General features: G+C 40.5%; 1 long non-coding RNA gene across 1 annotated transcript in view; it reads right to left on the bottom strand.

Annotated features, from left to right (window-relative positions):
* Positions 1-14,695, bottom strand: part of LOC105466536 (uncharacterized) — a 51,134-nt gene extending 36,439 nt beyond the window's left edge. The window contains exon 1 of the long non-coding RNA XR_978244.2: positions 14,554-14,695. This is a non-coding gene — a long non-coding RNA (uncharacterized lncRNA). The remainder of the gene's footprint in view (positions 1-14,553) is intronic.
* Positions 14,696-15,801: the final 1,106 nt, after the last annotated feature.

Raw genomic sequence — 15,801 nt, 5'->3', positions numbered from 1 at the left:
ACTTAGCAACAGCTCAGCTTTTTATGGAATTCCAGCTCTCCAGTGTTTGTTCTCTGATGTATTGTTGCCTCTTTTATAACAGTCATTAAATACTGAAAATGTCTGATGCGGCAAAACTTAATGGACACTTACTGGTTATAATGGAATGAAGAGTGAGGTGGAAAAAAAAGATGATTACCGAAAGCTTTCATAAAATTTATTGTTATCTTTTCACATCTTTTATGCAGATGATTTATCTTGGGTAATAGGCTATGCCCTTTTGATTTACAGACTAGAAACACAAGAATTTTAAGAGCATAAATTTGTATCAGGTATGCCAAATACAGTATTTTACCTAATTTCTTGTATTACTTTGCTTCATAGGTCAGGGAAAAGAAAACACATTTAGAGCAATCGTTAAGATAAGAGGACAGATGCAAGTTTAAAATAGTTGAATGTAGGTAAACAAAATTAATTAAACCCTTAATTTCATTAGTATTTACAGAGTGCCTGCCGTGTGTCAAAAGACACTGCTTAGATTCTAAATGACTAAATGCATAAATGAGTCTATATGGATAAACGAGGCAGTCTCTATTCTGCGAAAGCTTGCCATCTTCCAGGAGAAATGTAAAAATAAATAACTGTAAGAGTTTGAAAATGAAAGGAGCACATGTAGGAATAATTAAATCTGAGCATTGATAAATATTGATATGCCAACTTATATATGAATAATAAAGCTTCAACAGGTAAATGATAGATTCAAATTTGGGTGCAAAGCCAATCCTAGTGCCTTTTTCTCTATATAAAATTGAATCTTTTTTTGTTCCCATCATACATTCAGCAAATATTTATGTAATATCTACCATGAGCAAGGCACTATGATATTAGACTAACAGTGTAAGCATATTTCATTTAGTCACCCCTTCAAACAGGCGTAGCCTAGTGTTTAAGCTTACTGACTTTATATTAAGACTGTCTGATTTCAAATTTCAGCATTTCTATATATACAGCCCAGAGCAAAGTTAATGTGACCGCTCCGTGGTCATCAAATGCAGCATGGAAGTCCCTGTCACATACAGTGGTTGAGAAAAACAAATGAAATTATACAGTGCCTATCTCATAGTAAGTGCTTAATAAATGTCAGCAACAAATATTGTTATAAAACTGCTATAGGATCTTCACATGTGGTATGATTATGTTAACTACATGTATGAAAATAAGTCATTAATACAATGGCAACTGTCCCAGGGGTAGCATCTCAGAATGATGATAAGCATCTGTGACAAGCCAAAAAGTGGTTAATCACCCCAAAAGGCACTCTATGATGTTGGCTAAATAAATAACAACAAAAGGCATTTCTCAAATTAGTTCTAGATAAGTTGCATGTCACCTGATTCTACGACTATCAGTCCCATTGGTATTCTAATTTCTTTTTTCAAGGACCTTTCCTAAAAAATGTTATTGATGCCATCATTTTGACAAAAGCTTGTTAAAGTATTATTAAAATTGGCATAATTGCAATTTATTCCTGTGATTAAGGCTGAAAATTAAAAAGGCACGAAATAGTAGCAAATATAACTTGTTCTCATTATATTGTTTATGGTAATAAGTACCCTAGTTAAGCTTACACATGGTTTTCTCTTCTGTTTTCACTTCCTTGTAAAAGATTATTCTTTGAAGCTGACATTTCTTGTCTCTTACCTACAAACGAATGTCAATATGTATATTAACATGTAGAGAAAACATTCATATTTTCTCCTGAATTAAAGTTTTTTTAAAAAGTTCAAGTTTTATATAAATGTTTGGAAATGAATTATAGGTAGCCACAGGCAAGACATATTGTCAAATAAATACCTTCAGATAAATGTCGAAAAGGCTGTTTCCAATGTGAATTTTTAAATATGCTTGGAACATAATTGGTTAGACACTGATCAGAAGGAAAAATCTAATTAGCAGCAAAGGGAGGAGTCTATCCACAAAAGTGTAAGAAATATTTTAAACTTAGGAATCAAAACCTTCTGGAGTTTTTTAGTCAGACTTCCTACTGTTCAACTTAAATATGCAGAAAGTCATTTTATCTATCTAAATGAGACGTGGACCAAGATTGAAAGAGTATTAGATACTAAATATTTCTTCCTTTTATCTTTCATTAAGTTAAATAAAAGTAAGATGTGCTTACGGATGCCAAGAGAAAAATACAATACAACAGAGATTCCTCCTGCGGCTGCATCAGAACGTCATCACATTAGGCCCATGTCAGTCTCCACTTAACTTTCACACATTCTGATGGACAACATTCATAAGTTTGCAAAATGACTGTTTACAAAACATACTCTGATCTACTTTTCTCGATTTAATGGTGCATTGATCTCCCTGGGCGTTTTCTTTTTTTCCTCTGTGTGTGTATACGTGTGTGTGTATACGTGTGTGTATACGTGTGTGTATACGTGTGTGTATATGTGTGTGTACGTGTGTGTGTACGTGTGTGTGTACGTGTGTGTGTGTATACGTGTGTGTGTATACGTGTGTGTGTTGACAGTGAGCAGAACACAGCCAGGAGCAGCGAACAATTTTTGGAGAGGAACTCATTTTTAATTTAAATGTGGGCTTTATAGACAAGAATAAGAAGCTCTGATTGCAGCTAATTTCAGCAAATTAAACAGAGCCTCCAGGGAAAACTGACTGGTAATGATGAAATGCAATCAAGGGAGCAATAGTATTGATCTTCAAACACAAAGCTGAATAATCAAATACAGTTTGGAAAAAGCCATTCATTTTTATTATGAGGATATAGCAGATGCTGGTTTAAGTACTAGAATAAAATAAAAAGCCTATTGATTATTACAGCTTGTACTGACAACATGGTGTATACATAGCTCGCATCGTTTGTAATAGTTTGCTCATGTCCTCAGGCAGGGTACTAACCCAGAACTGGCACCCAGCCACTTTCTTCTGAACAGAATCTCATGCATTAAATATTTATGTTTCAGTGAGTAAGGAAAAGAAAAGCAAATCAAACAGATTCCTCCTGTGTGTGCATGGAACTGTTGTCGAACTATAAACACAGCACGAGCACAAACCCCTCCACTACGCCCTTCAATACTTCCCTTGTCTCCGTTTGATTGACAAAATGTCTCCTAAGCAAGGAGTTTCTGAATTAGGCCAAAACAATGACTTGAAATAAATGTTATCTTAACTCTTAAACTGAAATATTATTTTTAGGATTACTTCTTACAGCAGAGCAGAAGCTTGTTTAGTAGAGAAAAGGATGCTGTCGGATTCTCGGGGTTTAGACGCCGGACTTTAGACAGAAGGTAGAACTATTTAGACAGAGGAAGTATAAAGGGTTCTAAAATGAATAAGAATGAGGCAGGGTGATTTCCAGAAAAAAATACTGAACTTATTCCTTCTAGAGAATATAAGCATTTTCATTCCTTCCTTCCTTTACTCGTTCATTCAAAAAATTGTATAGATTCCCAGTCGAGGCATAACCCAACTGGAACCTTCAAAGTTACAAGTCCGGCAGGACTGGGTCATTGGTGCTGAGAGACCACTCTTCTATCTTCTTGACGTGTTCCTGGCCTTGTTTCTACACTGTTTCCTCTTACAACCTTTCATCAAAGTCTTTTTTTTAATTTTTTATTACCATAGGTCATTGGAAAACAAGTGGTGCTTGGCTGCATGAGTAAGTTCTTTAGTGGTGATCTGTGAGATTTTGGTGCACCCATTACCCTGCACAAAATTTGTTGTCTTTAATCCCCTGTCCCCTTCCCACACTTTCCCTCTGAATCCCCAAAGTCCACTGTGTCATTCTTAAGCTTTTGCACCCTCATAGTTTAGCTCCCACTTATGAGTGAGAACATACGATGTTTGGTTTTCCATTCCTGAATTACTTCACTTAGAATAATTGTCTCTAATCTTATTCAGGTCTCTGTGAATGCCATTAATTCATTACTTTTTATGGCTCAGTAGTATTCCATTGCATATATATACCACAGTTTCCTTATCTACTCGTTGATTGATGGGCATTTGGGTTGGTTCCACATTTTTGCACTTGCAAATTGTGCTGCTATAAACATGCATGTCCAAGTATCTTTTTTCATACAATGACTTCGTTTCCTCTGGGTAGACACCAACAAATTAAATTGTTGGGTCAATTGGCAGTTCTACTTTTAGTTCTTTAAGGAATACATACTGTTTTGCATAGTGATTGTACTAGTTTACATTCCCACCAGCAGTGCAGAAGTGTTCCCTGTTCACCACATCCATGCCAGCATCATTTTTTTTTGTTGTTTTTTGATTATGGCCATTCTTGCAGGAGGAAGGTGGTATCACATTGTGGTTTTGATTTGCATTGCCCTGATCATTAGTACATTTTTTCATGTGTTTATTGGCCATTTGTATATCTTCTTTTGAGAATTGTCTGTTCATGTCCTCAGCCCACTTTTTGATGGGACTGTTTTTTTTTTTTTTTTTTTTTCGCTAATTTGAGTTCATTGTAGATTCTGGATATTAGTCAGATATATAGATTGTGAAGATTTTCTCCCATTCTTTGGGTTGTCTGTCTGTTCTGCTGACTGTTCCTTTTGCAAAAGCTCTTCAGTTCTATTAAGTCCCAGCTATTTATAATTGTTTTTATTACATTTGCTTTTAGGTTCTTGGTCATGAAATCCTTGCCTAAGCCAATGTCTAGAAGGGTTTCTCCAATGTTATCTTCTATAATTTTTATAGTTTCAGGGCATAGATTTAAGTTCTTGATCCATGTTGAGTTGATTTTTGTACAAGCCACTACCGTGGCTAGCCAATTATCCCAGCACCATTTGTTGAATACGGTGTCCTTTCCTCACTTTTTGTTTGCTTTGTCAAAGATCAGTTGGCTGTAAGTATTTGGGTTTATTTCTGGGTTCTCTATTCTGTTCCATTGGTCTATGTGCCTATTTGTATACAAGTACCATACTGTTTCAGTGACTTTGGCCTTATAGTAGTTTGAAATCAGGTAGTGCGATGCCTCCAGGTTTGTTCTTTTTGCTTAGTCTTGCTTGGACTATGTGGGCTCTTTTTTTGGTTCCATATGAATTTTAGGATTTTGTTTTTCTAGTTCTGTGAAGAATGATGATGGTATTTTAATGGGAATTGCCTTGAATTTGTAGACTGCTTTTGGCAGTATGGTTGTTTTCACAATATTGATTCTACCCATCCATGAGCATGGGATGTGTTTCCATTTGTTTGTGTCATCTATGATTTCTTCCAGCAGTATTTTGTAGTTTTCCTCGTAGAAGTCCATTAACTCCTTGGTTTGGTATATTCCTAAGTATTTTATTGTTTTTTGCAGCTATTGTAAAAAGGGTTGAGTTCTTGATTTGAACTTCTGCTTGGTCATTGTCGGTGTATAGAAAAGCTACTGATTTACATACATTAACCTTGTATCTGGAAACTTTGCTAAATTATTTTATCAGTTCTAGGAGCTTTCTGGATAAGTCTTTAGGGTTTTCTAGGTAAACAATCATATCATCAGCAAACAGTGACAGTTTGACCTCCTCTTGACTAATTTGGATGTCCTTTATTTCTTTCTCTTGTCTGATTGCTCTGGCTAGGACTTCTAGTACTGTGTTGAAGAGGAGTGGTGAGGTGGGCATCCCTGCTTGTTCCAGTTCTCAGATGGAATGCTTTCAACTTTTCCCCATTCAGTATTATGTTGACTGTGGGTTTGTCATAGATGGCTTTTATTACATTGAGGTATACCCCTTGTGTGCCAATTTTGCTGACAATTTTAATCATAAAGGGATACTGGATTTTGTCAAATGCTTTTTCTGCATCTGTGGAGATAATCATGTGATTTTGGTTTTTCATTCTGTTTATGTGGTGTATCACATGTATTGACTTGCATATGTTAAACCATCCCTGCATCCTGGTATGAAACACACTTGATCATCATGGGTTATCTTTCTGACACGTTGTTGGATTCAGTTGGCTAGTCTTTTGTTAAGGAATTTTACATATGTGTTCATCAAGGATATTGGTCTGTAATTTTCTTTTTTGGTTAGGTCCTTTCCTGGTTTTGGTATTAGGGTGATACTGACTTCACAGAATGATTTAGGGAGGATTCTCTCTTTCTCTATATTGTGGAATAGTGTCAATAGGATTGGTACCAATTCTTCTTTGAATGTCTGGTAGAATTCTATGTGAATCTGTCTTGTCCTGGACTTCTTTTTGTTGGCATTTTTTATTTTTTTTGAGACACAGTCTCACTCTGTCACCCAGGCTGTTGTACAGTGGCATGATCTTGGCTCACTGCAACCTCCGCCTCCTGGGTTCAAGCGATTCTTCTGCCTCAGCCTCCTGAGTAGCTGGGACTACAGGCACGTGCCACCACACCCAGCTAATTTTTTGTATTTTTAGTAGAGATGGGGTTTCACTGTGTTAGCCTCGATCTCCTGACCTCGTGATCACCCACCTCGGCTTTCCAAAGTGTGGGATTAGAGGCGTGAGTCACCGTGCCCAGCCTGGTAATTTTTTTTATTGCCATTTCAATCTTGCTGCTTCTTATTGGTCTGTTCAGGGCATCTAATTCTTCCTGATTTAAGCTAGGCGGGTTGTATCTTTTCAGGAATTTGTCCATCTCCTCTAGGTTTTCTGGTTTATGTGCCTAAAAATGTTCATCGTAGCCTTGAATGATCTTTTGTATTTCAGTAGTGTCAGTTGCAGTATCTCCTTTTTCATTTTTTAGTGAAGTTATTTGGATTTTCTCTCTTCTTTTCTTGGTTAATCTTGCTAATGGTCTATCAATTTTATTTATCTTTTCAAAGAAACAGCTTTTTGTTTCATTTATCTTTTGTATTTGTTTGTTTGTTTGTTTGTTTCAACTTCATTTAGTGCTGCTCTGATCTTGGTTATTTCCTTTCTTCTGCTGGGTTTGAGTTTGGTTTGTTCTTGTTTCTCTAGCTGCTTGAGGTTTGACTTTAGAATGTCCGTTTGTGCTCTTTCAGACTTTTTGATGTAGGTATTTAGGGCTATAAACTTTCCTCTTCGTACTGCCTTTGCTATAGCCCAGAGATTTGGATAGGTTGTGTCACTATTGTCATTCAATTTGAAGAATTTTTTAATTTCCATCTTGATTTCATTTTTGACCCAATGCTCGTGCAGAAGAAGGTTATTTAATTTCCATGTATTTACATAGTTTTGAAGGTTCCTTCTGAAGTTAATTTCCAGTTTTATTCCACTGTAGTCTGAGAGAGTGCTTGATTTATTTTTCTTAATTTTATTGAGGCTCATTTTGTGGCCTATCATATGGTCTACCTTGGAGAATGTTCCATGTGTTGATGAAGAGAATGCATATTCTATGGTTGTTGGGTAGAATGTTCTGTAAATATCTGTTAATATCCATTTGTTCCAAGGTACAGCTTAAATCCATTGTTTCCGTGTTGACTTTCTTTTTTTTTTTTTTTTTTTTTTAAGATGGAGCCTTGCTCTGCCACCCAGGCTGGAGCGCAGTGATGTGATCTTGGCTCACAGCAACCTCCACCTCCCAGGTTCAAGTGATTCTCCTGCCTCAGCCTCCCAAGTAGCTGGGATCACAGGCACGCACCACCACACCTGGCTAATTTTTGCATTTTTAGTAGAGACAGTGTTTCACCATGGTGGTCAGGCTGGTCTTCAACTCCTGACCTCAGGTGATCCTCCCATCTTGGCCTCCCAAAATGCTGGGATTACAGGCATGAGTCACCGTGCCTGACCTGACTTTCAATCTTAATGACTTGTCTACTGATGTCAGTGGAGTACTGAAGTCCCCACTATTATTGTGTTGCTGTCTTTATTATTCCTTAGGTCTATTAGTAATTGTTTTATAAACTTAGGAGCACCAGTGTTAGGTGCATATATATTTAGGATTGTGACATTTTCCTGTTGGACAAGGCCTTTCAGCATTATATAATGTCCTTCTTTGTCTTTTTTAATTGCTGTTGCTTTAAAGTTTATTTTGTCTGATATAATAGCTACTCCTGCTCACTTTTGGTGTCCATTTGCATGGAATGTCTTTTTCCACCCAATTACCTTAAGTTTATGTGAGTCCTTATCTGTTAGGTGAGTCTCTTGAAGGCAGCAGATAGTTGGTTGGTGAATTATTATGGATTCTGAAATTCTGCCTCTTTTAAGTGCAGCACTTAGGCCATTTACATTAAATGTTAGTATTGAGATCTGAGGTACCATTCCATTCATTATGCTACTTGCTGCCTGTATACCATGGTTCTTTTTTTTTTTTTTAATTGTATTTTTGTTTTATAGGTCCCGTGAGATTTATGCTTTAAAGAGGTTCTGTTTTGATGTGTTTCCAGGATTTGTTTCAAGATTTAGAGCTCCTTTTTGCAGTTCTTATAGTGCTGGCGTGGTAGTGGTGAATTCTCTCCCACTTAGTTGTCTGAAAAAGATTTTATCTTTCCTTCGTTTATGAAGTTTAGTTTCACTAGATACAAAATCCTTGGCTGATAATTGTTTTTGCTTAAGGAGGCTGAAGATAGGGCCACAATCTCTTCTAGCTTGTAGGGTTTCTGCTGAGAAATCTGCTGCTAATCTAATAGGTTTTCCTTTCTAAGTTACCTGGTGCTTTGCCTCACTGCTCTTACAATTCTTTCCTCCATCTTAATTTAGATAATCTAATGACAACATGGGTAGGCGATGATCTTTTTGTGATTAATTTCCCAGGTGTTCTTTGTGCTTATTGTATTTGGATGTCCAGGTTTCTAGCAAGGCTGAGGAAGTTTTCCTTGATTATTCCCCCAAATATGTTTTCCAAATTTTTAGATTTCTCTTCTTCCTCAGGAAGGCCAATTATTCTTAGGTTTGGTCATTTTACATAATCCCAGACTTCTTGGAGGCCTTGTTCATATTTTCTTCTTCTCTTTTCTTTGTCTTTGTAGGATTGGGTTAATTTGAAAGCCTTGTCTTCAAGCTCTGAAGTTCTTTCTTCTGCTTGTTCATGTCTATTGCTAAGATGTTCCAGAGCGTTTTGCATTTCTATAAGTGTGTCCATTGTTTCCTGAAGTTTCCATTCTTTTTTATTTATGCTATTTCCTTGAAAATTTTTCCCCTCATTTCTTGTGTCATTTCTTTGACTTCCTTAAATTAGGCCTCACCTTTCTCTGGTGCCTCCTTGATTAGCCTAATAACTAATCTTCTGAATTCTTTTTCAGGTAAATCAGGGATTTCTATTTTTATTTATTTTTTTTTTTTGAGACGGAGTCTCGCTCTGTCGCCCAGGCTGGAGTGCAGTGGCCGGATCTCAGCTCACTGCAAGCTCCGCCTCCCGGGTTCACGCCATTCTCCTGCCTCAGCCTCCTGAGTAGCTGGGACTACAGGCGCCCGCCACCGCGCCCGGCTAGTTTTTTGTATTTTTTAGTAGAGACGGGGTTTCACCGTGTTAGCCAGGATGGTCTCGATCTCCTGACCTCGTGATCCGCCCGTCTCGGCCTCCCAAAGTGCTGGGATTACAGGCGTGAGCCACCACGCCCGGCCTTAAATCAGGGATTTCTTCTCAGTTTGGATCCATTGCTGGTGAGCTAGTGTGATTTTGGGTGGTGTTGAAGAACCTCGTTTTGTCATATTACCAGGGTTGGTTTTCTGGTTCCTTCTCGTTTGTGAAGGCTCTGTCAGAGGGACGGTCTAGCCCTGAAGGCTGTTGCTCAGAGTCTTTTGTCCCATGCGTGTTCCCTTGATGTAGCACCCTCCCCCTCTTCCTAGGGATGTGGCTTCCTGGGAGCCGAGCTGTAGTGATTATTCTCTCTCTTCTGGGTCTAGTCACTCAGCAAGTCTACCTGGCTCCGGTTGTCTACACAGTCCTGTGATATGAACCAACTGTAAGTCTCTCAGCCATGCATACCAGCATCTTCTCTGGTGGAAGTGGCAGGAGGGTGAAATGGACTCTGTGAGGGTCCTTAGCTTTGGCTGTTTAATGCACTATTTTTGTGCTGTTTGGGCTCCTGCCAGGAGGCGGCGCTTTCAAGAGAGCATCAGCTGCGGTACTATAGGGAGGAACACGTGGTGGTCAGGGCCCTAGAACTCCCAAGAGGATATGCCCTTTGTCTTCAGCTACCTGGGTGGGTAGGGAGGACCGTTAGGTGGGGGCAGGCTAGGTATGTCTGAGCTCAGACTCTCCTTGGGTGGGTCTTGCTGTGGCTGCTGTGGGAGATGGGGGTGAGATTCCCAGATTAATAGAGTTACGTTACTAGGAGTATTATGGCTGCCTCTACTGTGTCATGCAGCATATCAGAGAAGTGGAGGAAAGCCACAGTCACAGGGCTCATCCAGCTCCCATGCAACAGAAAGGGCCAGTCTCACTCCCACCATCCCCCACCACAACAGCACCAAGTCTGTTTCCAAGCAGTGGGCGAGCAGGGCTAAGAACTTGCCCCAGGCTCCCCACCTCCCAGGCATGGGGCGAGCGGGGCTTAGAACTCGCCCACCTCCCAGGCGTGGGCGAGCTGGGTTAAGAACTCGCCCCAGGCTCCCCACCTCCCAGTGGGTGAGCAGGGCTAAGAACTTGCCCCAGGCTCCACCGTTCCCAGGCAGTGGGTGAGCAAGGCTGAGAACTCGCCCCAGGCTCCTCTGCTCCCAGCCGTAAAAGCAAGCAGGGCTTGGGTGCACCCCCTACTGTAGAGGCTGACTCACACCCACCCCCGAGTTCTGGCCAGGAGACTTCTCCATCAGCTCAAATTGTTACAAAGTTCAGCTGGAAGTTTCCTTCTCCCTGTGGCCTTTTCCCAGTGCCTCTGACAGCCCTCCCTAAGGACCCCCGTGAGGCAGGGCAGACATGCTTGCTATGGGACCCATGGAGGGAGCCCCAGGGCTCTTCCTGCTGCTTCTTCTATCCCCATGTTTCACTTGGCTCTCTAAACTGACTCAGCTCCAGGTAAAGTCAGAATCTTCTCCCGTGATCTAGACCTTCAGGTTTCCCAGTGAAGGTGTGTATTTGGTATTTGGGGGTGGACAATCCCCCTTCCCACTTCCGCAGTTTGGGCACTCACAGTATTCGGGGTGACTCCCAGGTCCTGCAGGAGCAATCCGCTTCCTTCAGAGGGCCTATGGGTTCTCGCGGCTTTCCTGATTTATTCCTGCAGTCGTTCTGGAGCAAATGTTCACAGCGCAAGGCTCCACATGCTGCTCTGTCGATCCAAGTGTAAGCTGCTATCTAGTCCTGCCTCCAGCCAAGATCCTCCCTCTTTCATCAAAGTCTTAAAACATGCCGCGTGCCTGTAGTCACAACTACTCAGGAGACTGAGGCAGGAGAATCACTTGAACTCGGGAGGTGGAGGTTGCAATAAGCCAAGATCACACCACTGCACTACAGGCTGGGTGACAGAGCGAGACTCTGTCTCAAAAAGAAAAAAAAATAAGAAAGTCTTAAATATCACGTCAGCAAAATACCTTACTTTTGTGGAGTAGGTGAGCCTTTTGGAAAATGTGCTCCCCCATCTAATTACATTCCCAATGCTAGCTGTCACAGTGCCACCATTACACTGGGGAAAGACAGAGAATTTTAAAAAAAAAAAAAAAAAAAGGTTTTTAAAATGTGATCATTTCTGACACTGCAGCTGCTATAAAACCAATAAAAAATGCCATAGAAAGAGAGTGGGTTTGGCATGAAGGGCTATCTTAGTTGTCACAGATGCCCTCCCAGATGATGAGCAGAGGGGTTGCCCTGTCCGAGATCTGAGCATACAGCTTTCTACATAAAGGAAACAGTGGGTGCAAGGCCCTGAGGCCGGAACAACCTTGGCATATTTGAGGAACCGCAAGAAGACTCGGGTAGTTGGAGAATAGGAAGCTATGAGAGAGTGGAAGGACTGTGACAGGAGATGAGGTTGAGGAGAGACAAGAACTAGAAAGGGAGAACTCACAAGTCATAGCCTGGAGTTTAGATTTGATGCTAAGTGCCATGGGGAGTCACTGAAAGTCAGGGATGCATAAGTAACTAATTGGGAATTTTTTAAGTGAACATATTGTCCTCAAAAAGTTTGTGAAACAGCTTATATCCACTATTCACTTTTTACATAAATAAAGCCACGCCTTTTTTTTTTTTTTGAGATGGAGTCTCACTCTTGTTACCCCGGCTGGAGTGCAATGGTGCAATCTCAGCTCACTGCAACCTCCGCCTCCCAGGTTCAAGCAATTCTCCTGTCTCAGCCTCTTGAGTAGCTGGGATTACAGTGGTGCACCATCATGCCTGGCTAATTTTTGTATTTTTAGTAGAGACGGAGTTTCACCACATTGGCCAGGCTGGTCTCGAACTCCTGACCTCAGGTGATCTGCCCGCCTAGACCTCCCAAAGGGCTGAAATTACAGGCGTGAGCCACTGCACCCGGCCTAATTCACACCTATTAATGTATTTTTCCCAAATGCAAATAGCCGTGGTTTTCATTTTCTTATAAAATACCTGAGCTTCTTTCACAGTGAATCCTCCCAAGTACCTATGTTTTTATAATACCCTATGTTTCTTTACCACATCAATTATAGTTACAGCTATAAACAAATTAATAATTTGAATAATTATCATTTTTGTCTTATGGACTGTAAGCTCATGTGTGCAGACTGAGTGCTTGAACACTCAGCACATAACTGAGATGCCAGAAAATACTTTCATTAAATAAATTGCTATAATCATATAAGCTTTATTCACTTACTATAATATGAATATTTCTCATATCACTAAAGTTTTGTGTTCTACACTTTTGTATAGTTGCAATATCCTATTGCTGACTAATGCAGTTCCTCCAAGTTTCAAGAACGAATTTTTATTCTACATAAAAATGTTCCTATTTGCTTAAACCTTTAACTGACAAGGATTTCTTCGGACCCTGGGCTGCTGTCTTGTCTCAGTGCAAATAATACTGAACTGGAGTTTTTTAAAGTGTCTCCTAATATGTTATGGGTTGATTTATGTCCCTGAAAAAAAGGTATGTTGAAGTCTTAACCCCCGATACCTAGAATGTGACCTTATTTGGAAACAGGGTCATTGCAGATGTAGTTAGTTAAGATGAGTTCATACTGGTGTAGGGGAGGGCCCTTAATCCAATGTCGTAACTTGCATCCTTATTTAGAAAGAGAAGGCATGCGAAGAGACAGACACATAAACAGAGACTCCCTGCAAGGACTGCAGTTATGCGGCCTCCAGCCAAGGCGCTACTGGAGGCCAGCAGAGAGGCTTGGAAGAGATCCTACCCCAGGATTCTCAGAGGGAACATGGCCCTGCTGACACCTTGATCTGGGGCTTCTGGTGCCTCCATAACTGTGAGATAATAAATTGCTGTTGCTCTAAGCCACCTACTTTGTGATACTTTGTGACAATGGTCCTAGGAAAATAACCCACCAGGGGAGACTGCTCAATGCTAAACTACACTTTGCTTACCTGGGCAAAAGTTACACAGATCTGTCCTACTCATACCCCAAAGCCATTGCTGTGATGCCCACAAAGCTGGATCTCAAGTCACAGGGACAAGAGATAAAGGGATAATTTACAAAATTAAACACAGCCTGCCCAGTTAAATTTGGATTTTAGGAAATCATATTACATAATGCTGGAACATACTTATACTTTAAAAAGAAAAAGTGTTGTTCAAGGTCAGGAGTTCGAGACCATCCTGACTAACACGGTGAAACCCTGTCTCTACTAAAAATACAAAAATTAGCTGGGCATGGTGGCAGGTGCCTGTAGTCCCAGCTACTCGGGAGGCTGAGGCAGAAGAATGGTGTGAACCCGGGAGGCGGAGCTTGCAGTGAGCCGAGATGGTGCCACTGCACTCCAGCCTGGGCAACAGAGCAAAACTCCGTCTCAAAAAATAAATAAATAAATTGAAGAGTGTTAAACAAATTACAGCAAAATGTCCTGGCATTAATATAAGAGCAGATGAAGATGTCCACTCTCATTTGATGTTTGTGATAGAGAGGACGATGGAAGGGCCCAAATTTAGATAAATTCAAGAAGCCTGCAAAAGAACATGCACTTCTGGATGTTCAAACAAATGGATCTGGCAGACAGAAAGCCCAGAGGCTGCAAGATGAACTAGCTTGAGGATAATGAAGAGAAAATGCAAACTACCCCCAAAAAGAATGACACAAGGAAAATGACTTTCCTAAGGAGGAAAGGGGCCAAAAACAGGAAAGCGGGAAGTAGGTAAGTTTGATAATGATGTTGAAAAGGCTTAAGCAGGATTTCGACTCAACAGATAGAATTACTTTCCTAAATTGCAGGGTTCAGCATCCAGAATTCAATTGTCAAGGTTGAATTCGAATTTGGGTTAGGATTATCCCAAACAAAAATGATAAGGAACACTCCTGCATTATTGTGGGAATAAATCCAAGGGAATTTACTTAGACTGGAGAAAGCATGTTTAAAACTCAGGAGCTCCCATTTCAATGGCAAAGACACGGGAATTTTCCTAAAACAAGAGGCCTGCTGTGCGTTTTCTAGTAAGAACCTACGAAACTGAAGCTGGTGAATAAATCATTTAAATCAAGGAAAGAAGATACCCTGCAATGCATAAAGCATCCTAGAGGAGAGTGACTGTCAAAAGTACCTTTGATTACCTGACGTGTTTAAGACTGGAACTCTCACGAAGGATCCATCTGACCACTGTACGCTGTAAGTGTGAGGAGAGTGTGAAGGGCAGTGATCTTGTCTCAGACTGTGCCACTGGAGACAAGGAGTTGCATCAGGAAACACCAAAGGAAGAGCAAAAGGAGAAGCTGAAAACACGAGAAAACCAAATGCATTCATTAAAAAAAGGAGAAACATCAAGCTGCCTTCTTCAGATCTAGGAGACTGTGCACTGAATGTGCAAAGAAGCTTCCAGCGTGATGGACGCAACCTGGTTGTCATCCAACCAGGAAAAAGAAAGAGCAACATTAGATGACGCCAGGGCCTTTTCCTTGCAGTAATAACACAAATGGCAAGGATATCCTGAATATGGCACGTAAATATATTCTTTCTGCTTCTTGCTAGCAGGAGATAGAAACAGCCTCTTCCACATGTTTTCATGTTCATGTTTATTCAAGTCACAGACATAAAATATTAAGGTTCTAAAGAATGAAAATGTCGATGTTGGTATAAAAGTATGAACACCTTGCACAGGTTATTTTAGGAGGAAAATTTGATCATGGCACCGTATATTGTAATATATATTTGAGGATTATCCACCGCCATAAATGACATTTATCAGACAACTGAAAATAGATCATGGACACATCAGTCATTTGTTCACCGAGGATGCACAGCCAGGTGCTGTGGAGGAAACAAACTGGAAAACACACACAAATGTGGGGCCCGCCTGCCTTCAAGCTCCAAGAGCCAGACTCTCTAATGAGCCATTAAGCATGATCAGAACACAAAATGGAAACAAAACCACACCGTAATTTAAGATAAAAAGTGATTAAGTGTCATTAGAGAAGCAGAGGTAAACTGTACCCAGAGTTCTGAGAAGAGTGTCCAGGGACAAGCTGAGAGGCCGTCGGCATTGCACGAAGCCTTGCTGCCTGCTTCAAGGACATCTGGTGTGCCGGCATCTGAGGGAAGAGGCCGAACAAAGCATTTCCTTAGCACAAACAGAAAACTAAATCCTTTGGCTTATGTAGGATATTGACATTGGCGTTCATGTACTTAGTAGGTCTCACACTATGTTGCTGTGATAAACCCAGGGGTGAAGGAAAGCAAATGCATATCGCTAGGCAGTGTGGGTGACGGCCCAAGCATCCTGTCTCAAACAAAAAATGTTTTTGCTGTCTCTTGTTGTTGTTGTTTTTGAGACACAGTCCCCCAGGCTGGAGTACAGCGGTGTT

The sequence above is a fragment of the Macaca nemestrina genome, chromosome 3, assembly GCF_043159975.1.
Source record: "Macaca nemestrina isolate mMacNem1 chromosome 3, mMacNem.hap1, whole genome shotgun sequence".
NCBI lineage: Eukaryota > Metazoa > Chordata > Mammalia > Primates > Cercopithecidae > Macaca > Macaca nemestrina.
This window is presented reverse-complemented; position numbering and strand designations above follow the sequence as displayed.